This window comes from Notamacropus eugenii, chromosome 1, assembly GCF_028372415.1.
Source record: "Notamacropus eugenii isolate mMacEug1 chromosome 1, mMacEug1.pri_v2, whole genome shotgun sequence".
NCBI classification, from domain to species: Eukaryota; Metazoa; Chordata; class Mammalia; order Diprotodontia; family Macropodidae; genus Notamacropus; species Notamacropus eugenii.
In genome coordinates this window covers 738,020,503-738,036,840 of record NC_092872.1, presented here as the reverse complement: position 1 = coordinate 738,036,840, position 16,338 = coordinate 738,020,503, and positions in this window count along the sequence as shown.

Here is a 16,338-nt window from a genome sequence, read left to right as displayed (position 1 = left end):
TTCCATCTTCTGCATGAAGTGCTTCCTGGTCTGTGAGTGCCCTCCCTCCCTTGTCTCTATTTTGTTTTTATAGACATAAATATACTACTCATTGGAGTGTGAGCTCCCCCAGGACAGGGACTTTCTTTCATCTCTTCTTTTGTAGCCCTGTCACTTAGTGCAGCGCCTGGCACATAGTTGGTACATAATAAATGTTTATTGACTGATTGTTTAATACATATATAATAGGGTAGACAATGAGAAATAATAATGATAACAGCAACTAGCATTGACATAGTGCAGCTGGGTGGCATGATGGTTAGAGCCCTGGATCCAGAGTCAGGAAGACCTGAGTTCAAATCCAGTCTCAGATACTTACTAGCTGTGTTACCCTGGGCAAGTCACTTACCTAATTTATGGCTCAGTTTCCTCACCTGTAAAATGGGGACAATAATAACCTCTACCTCTCAAGGTTGTTGTGAAGATCAATTCGTATAACAATAAGTATAATTTTTTTTTTTACAAATCTTAAAAAATCAAATAAATGCTGTTATTTTTAAATCACTTTAAGATTTGCAAGCCATTTGATAAATTTTGCCTCTTCACAACAATCCTGGGAGGTAAGGGCCATTATCCTTATTTTACACACACACACACACACACACACACACACACACACACAGAGTCTTCCCCATTAATTACAATGTAAGCTTCCTGAAGGCAGGAATGGTTTCATGTTTGTCTCCGTATCTCCAGCACCTATAGCACAATTCTTGGCACACAGTAGTTTCTTAATAAAGGCTCATTGATTGACTGATTGGTTGGTTGGTTGGTGGATGAAATGGCCAGGACCTTGGCTATGGAGTCAGAGACTCTGCCATGTGAGGTCTGAGTGACTTTTGGCAAATCCTACCCCTTCTCTAGGATTTAATTTAGTTCTTTATAAAAGGAAGAAGGTTTGGACTATGTGGCTTCTGAGGATGTTTGACGACATGTGACACCTGACTGTGTGCTCTCCATGCGCGGTTCTGCCTGATGAATGTTATCTGTTTATGCGTCCCACTTTCTTGGTGGCAGAGCAGCCTTTTGGAGAATCCATTCTGTGTGTATATGGGGGGATTTTTAATTGTTGTTCTATTTGCTATGGTGTGTACTCCATAAGTGACTTCTGTTTTCAGCTGATGTATCATCAGCTGATGTATCTGGCTAGTAAAAATACATACACTGATATGGGCTTATGAGCTATGGTTTTGAGTGGGCCCTGAAAGTGCTCTGAATCTGGGGTAGATTTGGGGGGGGTCAATGGATAACACTAGGGGCTCCAGATGTGTACCATCTGGAAGGCTCTAAAATCCAGGTGGAGGAGTTTGTATCTTACTCCAGAGGCAATTAGGAACCATGGGACTTTCTTGAACAAAGGACTGACAGGGCTTGACATGTGCCTTAGGAAGATTATGTTGGCAGCTACATGAAGTGGATCAGAGGTGAGAGAGGATGAAAAGAAGGGGAACCGTCAGGAAACCTTTGCAGCACCTAGGAGAGAGCTGCGTCATGTGTGGAAGGAGTACTCACCCAGATCTTGTGGTATTGAAACAGGATAAGGCATGACTCACTCCAAATTGGTAGACTGTTTGGCTCCTGTGCTTTCCAGGTCTCATGGTAGTCATCTGCAAAATGGGGATAAGCTGAAATTTCTCTCTCTTTGGCAGCGCCTTTATCCAAACCAACAATCTGGCATCCTCTGTTCACCTTCTGGCCTGGCCTCCAGCCGGGGAGGGAACTGATGAAATGGAGCTTGTCAGTCTGTTTCTGCTTCATTCCGATGCCCTTCCCAGGGGCTGGTAAGTGGGTCTTGAAGTGGGGGCGGCTGTTAGGTAATGTTCTGCTGCTTCCCTGGCTCTCTTGGGCATTCCCGTTGTTTCAGCATCTCTAGTCACTGGGAGTGTTAATTTAGGCTCTGAGTATGCTGGGATGGGGCCATGATTCATGCATTCTCTGGCAACAGAGCTTCTGCCAGTACTCTCTCTTTTCAAAGGGGACTCTGAGACCTGTGACAAAATGCATAGAGGAATATAGATTCGGGATGGGAAGGGACTTCAGAGCCCATCTTACTATAGATCAGAAAACGGAGACCTAGAGAGTTTAAATAACTTATATTAGCTCAAAACAAAAAGTCATTGAGTACACATATCTTCTGTCTGGCTAGTCAAAATAAACACACTGATGGGAGCTTACGCAGGTCATATATATCAGACGCTGCATTTGAATCCATGTCTCTGATTTCAGAATATGTGGCCCTGTTGCTGGATCACATTGCTTCCACAGACCTGGAGTATGTGGAGGAGGATTAGCTTAGGGCAAACTGTAGGATATGGGAATCCTCTACATCAGAAGTCAGAATCCTCACTCTAATAAGGTATGCCATCTTGGCATTGGTTTTTCACCCACCCAGAATGCCCTCCTCCTTCCTCTCCCCTTCCATGAGTCCCAGTCCTAGCCATCCTTCAAGTCCTGGCTCCTGTCCCATCAACTCCAGAGAACCTTTTATCCCTTATTAATCCCTCCCACATTGATCTCCCCTTTCTTTCTCTTGCCCTACTATCCAGTACTTGGTTTAGCTCTTTCCACGTTGTATAGTTTAGTTGTTATGCCCCACCTAGAGTCTTGTTTCCCCTGGTTAGAGATCATGGCTTGGTTCTCCTAGCCTTCCTCCACAGTGCCTAGCACAGAACTCAATCCATAGAAAGTGTTTCATAAAAATGGATTTTAATGGGGATCAATGTGAAGTCCTGTACATGGGTTCCAGAAACTCAGCTAATGAATATAGAACGGGACCGTGGGTGGACAACAGCTTGAATGAAGAACATCTCATCATTTCAGTGAACTATACACTTAACGTGGGGCAGCTAGGTGGCCCAGTGGATATAGCACTGGACCTGGAGTGAAGAAGACCTGAGTTCAAATCCAACCTCAGACCCTTTCTAGCTGTGTGACCTTGGGCAAGTCACTTAGCCTGATCGCCTCAGTCTCTTTGCCTACAAAATAAGCTGGAGAAGGAAATGGCAAACCACTCTGGTATCTCTGCCAAGAAAACCCCAAATGGGGTCAGGAAAAGTCAGACATAACTGAAAAAGAATTAAACAACAATAATGAATCCACGTAATAAGAGTTAACAGTAGAACAAGCAACAGAGCTAATGTGATCTTAGCAGACTAAGCATTGATTAAGTGCCCTCTGTGGAGAATGAAAAAAAAAAGTCTTGACCCCTTGACATATGTTGGGATCTACCAGATAGATAGGTGACGGGGAGCCAGGAGGGAAGCAGCACAGGGGGAGGGGAGGAAGATCCTGAAAACTCTCTTGTCTGGGAGAGGGAACCATCAGCTGAGCCTTTCTTTCAAAGGTGAGAAGGGAGAGCTTGGGGACAGCCAATGCAAAGGTGTGGAGAGAGGAGATGGGATATTTGGTACAACACAGAATTACCAATTTAAGGCTAGAAGGAAACTGAGAAGCCAAGCCCCTCATTTTACAGAGGGGGAAACAGTTCCACAGAGGGAGAGATTTTGAAGCTGAGATGCAACAAATTATGGATCAGTTCTTTGCTAATTTTGGCCTAATAATTAACACCAAGAAAACCCAGGTGCTCCATCAGCCACCACCACATCATTCATACATGGAACCATCAATTACAACAAATGGAGAAGTTCTGAATGCTGTGGATAAGTTCACTTACCTTGGTAGTGTACTTTGCAGGGATGGACACATTGACAATGAGGTTGATGCATGCATTGCCAGAGCTCGTTCAGTGTTTGGAAGGCTCCGAAGAAAAATTTGGGAGAGAAGAGGTATTAAACTGACTACCAAACTGAAGGTGTACAGAGCTGTTGTGCTGACCTCATTGTTATATGCTTGTGAAACATGGACAGTCTACCAGAGCCATGCCAGGAAACTGAATCTCTTCCATTTGAACTGTCTTAGGAAGATTCTGAGGATCACCTGATAGGATAAGGTACCAGATACTGAAATCCTTGCTCGAGCTGAACTGCCAAGTATTCCAACTATGCTTCAAAGAGTGCAACTCCAATGGGCTGGCCACATTGTTCAAATGTAAAATGTATACTTGCCAAAAAGACTATTTTATGGAGAACTTGCATGGGGCAGGCCATCACGTGGTGGCCAAAAGAAACGATATAAGGACACTCTCAAGGTCTCTCTCAAGAACTTTGGATTTGACTGTGCAGCATGGAAGACACTGGCACAGGACTGTTCAGCATGGTGTGCCCACATCAGAAAGGGTGCTGTGCGCTTTGAGCAAGGCAAAGTTGAGACAGCACAGAGTAAACACAGGATGTACAAATTTGGGATATCCACCCCAAATATTCTAATGGACTATCTGTGCCCAACCTGTGATAGAGCATTTCGAGCTCATGTTGGTTTGATCAGCCACAGCTGGATACACTGAAACTTCACTTTATCATGGTGATGTCATTTTGGTCCTTTTTGAAAACGAAAGATAACATCCAAGTGGTAAACTTGGGATTTTGAACCTGGGGCCTGTGACTCCACCCCCAGTCCTACCATGGCTTGCCAGGAAGCCTCCCCTCAAGGGGGCCAGTCTGGCTGCAATGGAGAGTGTGGGAGGGAGAATGGTGGGAAGGAAGGGCTGCAGCCCAGATGTGAAGGCCTTTTGACAGAAGTGGCCAGGGAAGCAGCCCCTGCTTCGCCATACCAAGGGGAGTGTCTTCTAGCTTTGCTGAGATGGGGTAACAAGAGCCAGGCAGAGGCTGGGTCACCCTGGGGGCTGTGGTAACTGAAGGACACCAGCCAGCCCTGACGGGGTCTTCCCAGACTTCCTGGGAGGGCAAATCTATTTTTAAGGTACTGCTGTTACTGATAGCCTCCCATTCCCAAGGAAACCCAGGCAGGAAAGTGAGCTGCCTCCAAATGGGATGACTGGGGATCCTGACTACGAGCTCCACTGATGGACGTGTTTTATTCCAGGGTTGGCCTGAACTTGGCCCTGATGAAATCCTCCTGGGCTCTGGGAATAGATACAAAGGGGAGGTGGGAGGGAGGGAATATGCATTTATTAGGCATCCGCTATATGCCAGGCACTGCTTTACAAATATCATTTGATCCTCAAACAACCCGGAGAAGTAGGTGCTGTTATCATTCCCATTTTCTAGTTGAGGAAACTGAGGCAAACAGAACTCAAGTGCCTGACCCAGGATCACGTAGCTGGTAAGTGGCTGAAGCTGGATTTGATCTCTGGTCTTCCTGACTCCAGGCCTGGCTCTTACCGTGCCCCCTAACTCAATGATTCATATCCCACTGGAGATATCATGTCATCATCTTTATTATCACTGAGATTTAATCAAACAAGGAATCACACATTTATTAAGTGCTTATTGTGTGCTTGGAGATTGCAAAGACAACGAAGAAACATTTCCTACCCTCATGGAACTAGGAGGGGAGACAGTATGTTCTGCCTGTGAGCTCTTGGGCTAATCATTTCTCCTGTATAAAGTGAGGCTGTTAGATTAGAGAAGAAAACTCCTTTTTGTACACCCTTTTTCTAGCAATTGCTATCTACATTTTGCAGGCATTCAGAGACTGAGGCCTCTGCTCCAGGCACTCTCTGGAGGATGGACCAAACCTTCCTGGCAAGGCTGCATCTGGGGTGGGACTGACCCTTGTGGGGACCCTGTTTCATGCCCTCACCCCCAAGGCAGTCAGAGTCTTCTTGTAACACTCAGTGCTTTGGAGCCCAAGGAAACTCTGTCCTCTTCATTTCCCCCTTTCAGCCAGAAAGGAGTAGAGCCAAAATCCTCATGGACTATAGCGGTCAGGCTGACAAGAAGGTGGGGTTTTCTTCTCTAGTCCCTCAAATCTTCCTGCCCTTTGGGCACCATGATTCTAATTGGCTCATTCTTCTAGGAGTAATTCAGGGGAGCCCTGAATTCAAATTTTAGGATTCTACTTGGGAGAGTTATAGGGTCATTCACAAAACTAACTCATCCTCTCTCAGGGAGAACATGGAACCTCCCGAGTCAGAACTACATGGCTATAGTGTAGACTGAACACACCCACGGACATTGAGAACAAATTCATTTATAAAAAGAATATCAGTTTTACAGCCCTCATCTGCCATAGCAGGTAGGAGAATAGAATATATTGGATTTTTTTAAAGCCCAATCTAAACAAGGGAGGGAGGAGAAAGAACATGACTCTTCATGGAAGTGGAGAGTGGGTAAATTCTCCAGGTCCCAGAAGAATGTGGAGGCAGGCACATTCAGCCAATCAGTGAAGACAGATATTCTTTAAACAGATCAATGATCCAGCTTCTCATGACTAGGGTCAATCTTATTGTCAATGTAGGGGTAGAATCACCCCTCATCTGACTTTATTTGGCTCCGCCCCATGGAGGGCAGAATCCTTGACAGTTTCCAGCTCCCTTGACTCTCCAGTGTCTCCTTGAGGTTTTGGAAAAACCACACTTCCCAGAAGCCCCCACTTCCAGTAAGTACCACATTGGTTCCGACCATCTCTACCTCCACCTGATTTGCCCAGTTTTGCCCAATTTCTTCTCCAGGCATTCAGAACCTTCAGAAGTTGGGGTGGAGTGGGGAGAACTTTGTAGGGATGTAGAGGTTAAGGGAGAAGACATCATTATGGTCCTTGGAGGGAGTGAGTCTGGAGGAACTCCAGTCCAGATTGGTCCAAGCCAGGTCAGCTTCTAGGAGGAGTTAGGAGTTTTAGAGCTATTCTAAGTGCCAACGGTGCAAAGAAAGGCAAAAAACCATCCCTGCAAGCTATACTTCAAAGTGTAGCCCTAACCATCAAAATTTAATTGAAAAATAGTTATCAAAATAAATGAAAACCCAATAGAATGTAGATAATGTTAACATGTGGTTTTCTAAGTCAATATGCCACAGGTGGGGGTGGTTTAGTGGCCTTGTTTTTATTTGAGTTTGATACAAGTGATGAGCTAAGCCCTGGGGGTACAAATATAAAAACTGGTACTCAGCTTCAGGGAGGGAGGCACCCATGCAGGAGATGACCAAATTCAATGTAGTGACCAAGGAGGGATCGTTTGGATTGGAAACATTCAGAGATGGTAAGTGGAGTCATTGAAGAATTAATTGATTGCCACATCCTTTTCTGCAGCAATGAGAGTTTTATTCTTATTCCAGAACTGGAAAGAGGGAGACTTCTTCCCCAGGGGCAGGGCTGATGAGTTGCAAATGGCTTTGGAGTAGAGGAAAACTTGGCTAGAGCTGGCCTAGAGACAGTGGGCCATCCAAGGTACTCACCAATCAGGGGAGGGGCCTCAGAACCAAAGATCAACTGTTGGAAGAGCATATCCTCTAGGGGACAGTCTCTAGTGCAGAGCTCTAGACAAAAGATAAGCAAAAGATGTCAGGGGAGTGAGTCCTGACCCTTGCCATAGATCAGCCCCAAACCTTGCTCACAGCCTGACCTCTGAAACTGGCCATACACTGGTCCCTCTCTATGGGGACATATTGATACTAATCTTGGCCATAGATTGACCACTTACCCCTTACCTACACATGCCATTGGTCAGAAAAGGCTCTGGGTGACAGAGTAGGCATAACTTGGTATAGTTCATCCCCACTGCTGGAGAGAGTCTGCATCATACAACTAAGCATTGGTTACAAGTTTGTGACCAGACTTTTTCTCTCTTAGTTTTCTAGAGCTCTGTAAGTGACACAAAGTGAGAGGGAGGGAGTCAGAGAGAGAGATAGAGAGGTGGGATTGGGGGTAAGAAAAGAAGAAGGAGGAGGAAAAGAAAAAGAAGGAGAAGGGAGAGGGGAGAGACAGAGAGAGAGAACAGATGAATAGACAGCCAGGGTACAAGTGACTTACACTGAATCTGTAACCCTGGCAAGTGACTGGATTTCTCAGTGCCTTAGGCAACTCTCTAAGACTGTATAACCCAGAGGGGCCCATCTGCCTTCGTAGTGGGAAGTTCTTCACTTTCAAAAAGTGATAGGACACAAGTGGTTGAATTTTTACCATCAAGGCCTATTAAAGTGCAAACAGGCCATGAGAAAGGGAGGACCCATAGACCCATGAATCTGGTTTAGTTTATTAAATTGTCTGGAAATCTAGCTCACTTAGCAGAGATCAGAGACCTGAGGAAATGATACAGAAGTGAAGTTTTAGTGGGAGGAGATCTGTGTCCCACACCAGGGTGTCTCTTGTCTGATGAGGGGGACACAAGCCATGCCTGTAAGGAATTCTGTGTTGGATAAAGGAGTCCCTGGTCTGAATCAGACACACAGCCCTTGTCTTTAGGGATACCCTAATGGGGAACCCAAGAAGGCCAAATTTATTTGGTTGAAGGTTTGGGGGAGAAGCCATAAGCCATAAATTCCCTCATAAGATTCCTGTAGACAATGAATAAATTCTATGCATATGAGTCTTGTGTGCATCGGAAGAGGGGAGCTCCCAGCAGGGTGAGAAAATTCAACTTAATTCCCAAGGGGATGGCCCTGGGGCTGGAAAGGGGTATGTGGGGAATATGATTTCATAGACTTGGTTTAGGTATCCAAATATAAAAAATACGTGTGCCTTGGCCAAGGCTGATGTCATCTGTCTCATGCCAGCCTCCAAAGTGGATGGGGGGTCTGGGAGCAGTGACCTTGGGGAAGGGGCCTCCAGGGAGGTGGGGCACCTGTCATCTATCCCCTCCTAGATCACTCCCCACTCTATGTGGCCTTGGGCTGCTGGCACACCACCTTCTGACTCCAAACACCAGCTGCCTTTTCCAGATAAAATGGCACCCCCACCCACCCAGTCCCCCAACCTATTCTCCTCCCTGATGAGCAATGCCTGCTCTCCTTTGACACATCAGGGACTCTGCCCATGCCTGTGCCATGGGTCCCCAAGGTCTTCACTGCTCATTTTTGCACGTTGCACAGCTTTTCTTCCAAACAGCGCCAGGCATGCCAGAGGCTACCAGGGCTCTCCTCTTTTCCCTCAGGTCAAACTCATCTTCAGTAAGGACACTCTCTAATCTCTCCAAGCCTTGCTCCATTTCTTGCCTGGCCCCATGGATCAGTAGCTAGTAGTTTTGTATTTTCAAATCAATTATATCCATAGACATAAATCTCAAGCTAGAAGGTACATCAGAGGACATCTCATCTAGTTTCCTCATTTTAAGTTGAGAAGAGTGTGGCCCAGAGACATTAAATGATTTATGGGCTCTCCACTAACTGTCTAAGTTTCTAACTGGTGAGCGCTGGACATTTCTAGAGCAATCTACTAGCATTCCCTTCCCTGGCCATCCACGTGCTGTGCTCATAGAATCACAGAATTGGTAACTGGAAGGGCCCTCGGTGGCCATGTATTCAGCCCATTCATGAATGAAATCCCTTCTGTAACGGGCCTTACCAGCAGATGTCTAGATCCTACCTGAAGAATGTGTCTGGCACAACGTAAACAATAAATGAGTTTTCATTCAATCACTTTTTAAATGATCAAAAAACATCTATTAAGCACCTATGTGTCAAGCGCTATGCTAAGCACTAGGGATACAAAACAGGCAAATGACAGCCCCTGCCCTCAAGGAGCTGATAATCTAGTTTAGTTCTAAAGAGTGTGAACCAGAGCTATGAATCCACTCCCTGTTTCTCTGGGTTCAAATTCTGTCTTTGTCACTACTAGCTGTGGGACCTTGGGCAGATCTCTGCCTCTTTAGACTTCAGTTCCCTCATCTGTCAAATGAGGGCCTGGATTATATGAACTCCTCCCAGGAGAACCAAGTCTGTGACCTCATGATCCCCAACTGCCCAGCAGGCCAAGTCTAGGATCCCATGATCCCTGCTGCCCAACAGGCCATGTCTAGGACCCTATCCCCTACTGCCCAACAGGCTGAACCTAGGACCCCACATTCCCCTGCTGCTCAACAAGTCTTTCTCAAGAGGCTCCTCTGTTGGAGGCATGGGGCTGGGCCCTGGAAGGACACACAAGCAGCTCCCAGGCTCTCAAGACCTCTTTTTCATTGGTCCTTTTCCCCCGCACCTCCACACTCCTTGGTAACATCTCTTGTTTTTTTGGCAACATTGTGAAGTCACTGTGTTGTCTACAGATCTGCAGCTCCCCTCCCTCCAAGAGATGACCACAGGTTTCAGGTTGCCTGGGCCTTCCGGTTAGAAAGGCAGGTAGCTGCCAAGCTACCTCCCTTTGGTGGATTAGGGACTGACTGCACCCACTCTCAGGGGTACCACAGCTGCAAAAATAAGCTAGGAGAAGGCCACTCTGAGCCCAAGGGACAGAAGCATCAATGGTGGGCTTCCAGGCATTGTGATTGCCCATAAGGCAAGCTGCTATAGGCAAATCCAGTGTGTTCCCCAGCTTGAGGAAGGCTGGGAGACCCATTTATTTTAATTTAATTCTTGCTTGTGTTTCAATTTTTTTCAAACATGGGACTCACTTCCAGGACCTAGCTGGAATATCATGGTAATTCTAACAGAAGTTGACAGCTAGATGACCCCCAGCACAAGGCCCCAGGCTGAGTGCCATTTCTGGTGATTCTTTCTTTCTCCCAGACACTTTATTTAAAAACAAGGGGAACACCTTCTGGGCTCCATCCTGTGCTCCCTGAAGCTCCACCTCTGTTGTGTCTGGTTGCCCTCTTGTGATGGTCCTCCCAAGGTAGAGATGGTCCCCACTTCCCCGATGTCCCCCCTTATCCTCTGAGGGGATTCCTCCTCCAGGGATTTCTCACATCTTTTCCTGAGTATCTGGATTCAAGTTCTAGTTTTACCTTTTCGGACTGGTGTGGCAAGGTCTGCCCCACCCTAAGTATCATGGGAGTGAAATTGTTTGACTTGAAGTGAGATAGGATACACTTTGCTAAGCTCTTCTCCCCCCACCTTTCTCTGAGGGAGACTTGTCATTCTTTCCAGGAAGGAAAGCAGGAAGCGAAGGTCAACAAAAGTTTAGCTACTTTGTTCTTTTTAGAGAGAGGGGCTATGGAGCTAGAATCATATCTATCTGTTCCCTTAGATATTATTTGTGTACATAAACTCTCATCACTGCTTCAAAAGCCTTCTAAGTCTGATATCCAAGATTTAATCCATTTCCCAACAAATTCCAGTTCTAAAATGAACATACATCGATAGCACTTGGCCAAGGAATCCATTTATCTAAATTGGTAGCAAAAAAACTCCAGAAATCAGAGAAAGATGTAGACTATCTGTATATATATATGCATACACATACACATACACATACAGATGTGTGCATGCACACGCACATATACACACAAACACACAGATATACACTAAACAATACAGAGTAAGGGAACTCTTTCATGAAGACCAAGGTAACTCAGCTTCACCCAAAGAGAGTCCCAGATCTCACACAAGGGGAAACTCCCTGCAATCTGGAGTGGAGCAAGCTGGGAACTGGGCATGATGGAGGCTGCCCTCGTGGGCTTTTTCCCAGACTCTTAGTCTCCTTCCACTACTTCAAGTGGGCTTGGCATCTTCTGTCTTCTTTCTTGAAGCTGGAAGTCAGAAATGCCTGAAATCCGAAGAGATTCAACAACTCAAGGAAGACTTGAAACTCGAAAAGACTCCCTCTGTCCTACTCCCATCACCTCCTCCCCAACCCTGACATGCGTGCAGGGCATAGATGGCCGTCAGTGAGGAGAGCATCCTATACCAATGGGCTTTGAGATTGGGGTTACATTGGTGTGATATTAGGCAATCCCTTTAGTCTTTGTGCCTTACTTTACTTTTCTGTAAAGTGAGGGGGTTCAACTTGGGAAACCTTCTTGCTGGAGCTCTAACATCCTATGATCCTTCTCTAGCTTTGGCTGTCTCAGAGAAATAAGGTGATGAAGGACTGGGGCTGTCCATCAAAGAAGTGAGTCCTGGAGATAGTGCATCATCCTGGCAGCAGAACAAAGACCAGTCTGGCAACAGCTCCCCAGGCAATAGCCTGACCCCAGTCCAGTGGCCTTGTGATATGTTTAGCCCAGCCCAGGATGAGCAACTTGGCTGGTCCAGTCCAGCAACAGCTGCATGTCCAGTGAGGAGCCAGCTCAACCTTCAGATGATCTTCTTGAGCCATACCAGCAAAGGATTGACCTGTCTGGTAGAGATTCCATTCCACACCCATCCTTCAGGAGAAAGTCTGACTGAGCTGCTCATCCAGCAGAGATATTATGCCCTCTCAAGAGCTACTTCAGTGGAGTGACTCATCCTCAACTGATGCCATATCCCACTGTGAACTTAGTGGGACCTTCTATAGGAGGAAAGGATGTTGAGGTATTGAGTTCCAGACTAGTGAGGAGTCTTGTTTATGTGTCTTTCCATCACAGACATCACTCCTATTACACATTAAGCTGAAGCCCATTCTGCCCCACTGACTCAATCCTATTGCATATATGTATTTGTGGAAGAGCGCCCCTGTTTTAGTAGAAATACTTCCTAACTCTTATTTTTTCTGTACCTACCAGCTGATTGTTAAAAGGAAACATATCAGTGGGGGCTCATGAACCAGTGTTAGAAAGATAGACAGACACATGTGGGATTATCCCCTAGATCCCTGAAAATAGTAACACTTGTCCCTCTGGGAACCCAAGCTTGTGGTGCCTGTGTGGCTTGGAGAAATGAGCCCAGAGAGGCTGCTTCAAAATGAAGGATTCTATACATTTTCTCACTGCAGTATCCTGGGTGGGTAAGATTTCTTGTCTGGCTGGTTTGGGTCCAGGAATATATATTCCCAGTATTATAACCATCATCAGATTCAAGAGACCAACCCAATTGGGCACTGTCCAGTTACACCAAAGAAGATAGTCATTAGCAGTTGCATGGTGCTTTAAGGTTTATAAAGTGCTTTACATACGGCATCTCATTTAGGTGCTGTTATTAACCCCATTTTACAGATAAGGAAACTGAGGCAAAGCTAGGTTAAATGTATGCAAACATATGTGGCTTATTTACATATACATATGGTTGTGTGTGTAAGTGTGTGATTGCATATGTGTATGTATGTGTGTGTGCGTGTATGCAGAAAATTGGGGCTCTCTGAGTGTGTACCTCCAGAAGAGAAGTGGTTAAAATGGAGAGAGTGAGAAGATGTGCCAAGAATGGCAATAAAGGGAGAGAAAGAGAGATGGAAAAATACTAAAAGAAGGAAAGATATTGAGAGGAAGCTGGAAAGAAACAGGGACATAGAGAGAGAAGGAAAGGTCAAAGAAAGATGAACCACAGAGGCAGAGGATGGAGGATGTGAAGGACAGGGTAGGGGGAAAGAAAAAAGTCAGAGAAGAAAGGGGGTAAATCAAGGAGAGGAAGAGCAATCCTAGACCCCAAAATGATTTCAGGGGCCACCCTTCCTTTTACAGTCCATGAAGTTACAAATCAGAGAGGTCAGGCCACTTGCCTAGGGTCGCACAGTAGTGATAGTCAGAAGCAGAATTTGAACCTCCATCCTCTGACCCAGGAGCCAGTGTTCTTTCCCCTGGACTACACAGGTCCTCTGAGCCTGGAATCTGGGGTCTTTCCCCATTACCATAGACGATGTTAGAGAAAGGAGCTAAGGACAGTGGAGTTAAAGTTAGAGAGGAGGAAGGAGGGAGGGAGGGAGTCAGAGGAAGGAGAAGAGGGAGTCTCTAAGAAAAAGGAGACCAGAAGCCTAAGTAAAAATGGAGGGGGGAGCTGAAGATGGAGAGGATGGGGAGAGGAGTAAAGACAGAGAGAGGAAGTCCAAAATGAAAGGGTGGAGGGAGGGAGGCAGAAACAGATGGGGTCCCTCCACCAACTTGACAACTGGGCTCAGGCCAGAACTGGCATGTTTGTGGGCTGTCAGCAGGCACTGGGTGGCTAAAGCTCCCTGGCCCAGATCCCTGAAGCCACCAGCTGCCACCTGACCCTAGTGCCTTGACACTGATGGGGGAGGCAAGAGACAGACTGGAGACAAAAACAGTCACTGGAGGACACTCCCATTGAGCAGCAGACTGGGGCTGAGGAGGATGGGAGTCCTGAGCCTTCCAAGCAGACCAGTGAAGGAAGGTCAGCTCCCTGGAGCCCATCCTTGAGGAAGCAGGTTTAGAGGCAGGGCCAGGGGATAGCAGAGAGGAGGAGGGCTTGCTCCTCCAGCCCCAAGGCTGGCTGCAGTTCACTTCAATAACATTTAAGTGCCTACTATGTACCCGGCATTGTGCCAAGCTCTGGGGATACAAAAAGAGGCAAAAGTCAATCCCTGCCCTCAAGGACCTGGCCATCTGAAGTTCTACATAGCCTTGTCTGGTTTGACCTCTTTGCCTCCCAGAGTTCACAGCCCATTCCCATAGAGCAAGGGAGCTGGAAGAGCTCTTAAAACAGAATGTCTGAGCTGGGAGGGGCCTTAGAACACAGGATGTTACAGTTGGAAGGGACTTTAGGACATAGAATGAAGAATATTAGAACTAGTAGGGACTGTAGAGCATAGAACCTTAGAACAGGGAATAGTATCAGAGCTGAGAACAGCCTTAGAACATGGGAAAGTTCTTGGAAAATAGGATGTCAGAACTTACGGATGTCTTAGAACAGGGAATGTCAGAGCTGGAAACAGCCTTAGAACATGGAATGTCAGGATGGGACAGGCTTTAGAGACCATCTAGTCTAAGTCTTCCTACTTCACAGCTGTAAATACCATCTGTCTCAGATGTGACCTAACCCCCTTTTAAGTTAGCCAAATGATCACTAAATACAAACTATAAAGGCAGAAGGAGGCTCAGGGTTCCAGTCTAGCTTCCTCATTTTACAGATGAAGAAACAGAACAGTTAAGGGTAAATTCAGGGCTAGAAGACAGGACTCTTAGCCTCCAGTCCCTTAGTCTTTTGAACATACTTTTACACATAATTTCCCAGCTACCATCTCTAGTCCCAGTTCAATTCAAATCAGTAAACATTTATTAAGCACCTGCTGTACATACGCCTCATAGTAAGCTAGGAGCCAGGTAGGTTTGTAAAGGGTCATCTCATTTAAGCCCTGTGAGGTAAGTGCTACAATTATTGTTATCTGTATTTAGCAGATTAAGAAACTGAGGCCCCAGGATGGTGAGTGAATGGTCCGGGCTCACACAGTTAGTATCAGAGGTGAGATCTGAACCCAGGTCTTCCCTGTGGAAAAAGGAACTGGATTTGGAGGCAGAAAGCCTTGGTTTGATTTCTGGATGGGGACTTGGAGCTACATAACCTTGAGCAAGTCACTTGACCTCTGGGTCTCTGCTTCCTCATTGACAAAGGAGGGGAGTGGACTAGAAGATTTCTGCGATCCCATTCAACTTGAAATCGATGCCCTTCTAATCTCGTGACTCCAGGTCCCTGGTATCATGACCTGGGCCAGCTACAAAGATAGATGTCACACAGACCCCATTTCCAGGAAATTTATAGTCTAACAAGTGGGAAAGATGGGTTGTACCCACATGCGAAGGGCAAGGAGGAATTTGAGGAGGGAGCACTCCCCAGTCCCCTTCTCCAATCAGGCTGGGGGAGCATGGGGCAGGGCAGGTTGGATATTTTGGTGACCCAGGCTCGAGGGCAAGCCCTAACAAGCCCTTTCCCAAGGAGTTAAGATTAGAGAGGAGACCTCAGCCAATGACTCACTTGGATGGCCTGAGCCCCAGCCAGCCTTGGGCTCCAGTTACTACCTCTGATTCACCAGTGGAAAAAAATTCAGAGAAGCCTTGCCCATTGCCATCTTCCCTCGTCCACATCCAATGTGCCAGTGTGCGGCCAACCCTGAGCAAGCTCTGGAAGGTAGAATTAAAGAATGTGGAAATGTGAAGGCAAAAGTCCTGGGTTCAAATATCAGCTGGGTGAACTTTGATAGGTCACTTAAACTCTGTTGCCCTTGGTTTTCTCCTCTACAAAGTGTGGAGGGTTGGACAATATGCCCTCTAAAGTCCTTGGTAACTGTGTTGACAATGCATTTGGTGACTCTGCTGTTGTCAGGAGAAAAGAGTCAGCTAGGCTTCAAGGGGCAGCTTCTTTGGGGGACCCTTGCCTGCTCCCCAGAGCATCACTGTCTCATTCTCCTTTCTCTTTCCCATCCCTGACCTCACATCCTCCGCTCATCAGGCAATAAAACTGGACAGTTTTAGAGGATGGAGTCCCAGGGTCAGAGGCAAGGGGTCTAGGGCTGGTTCTGGCACCACCAGTGACTTGCTTTGTGACTCTAGAGAATGTCACATGTGGAATTGGAGGACCTAGGTTCAAATCCTGGCTCAGATAATTACTTACAGGACCTTGGGCAAGTCATGGCAGCTCTGAGGCATCATCTGGAAAATGAAGTCCTCCAAGATCACTTCTGAGAGGTGTAGTGGATAAATAGTTG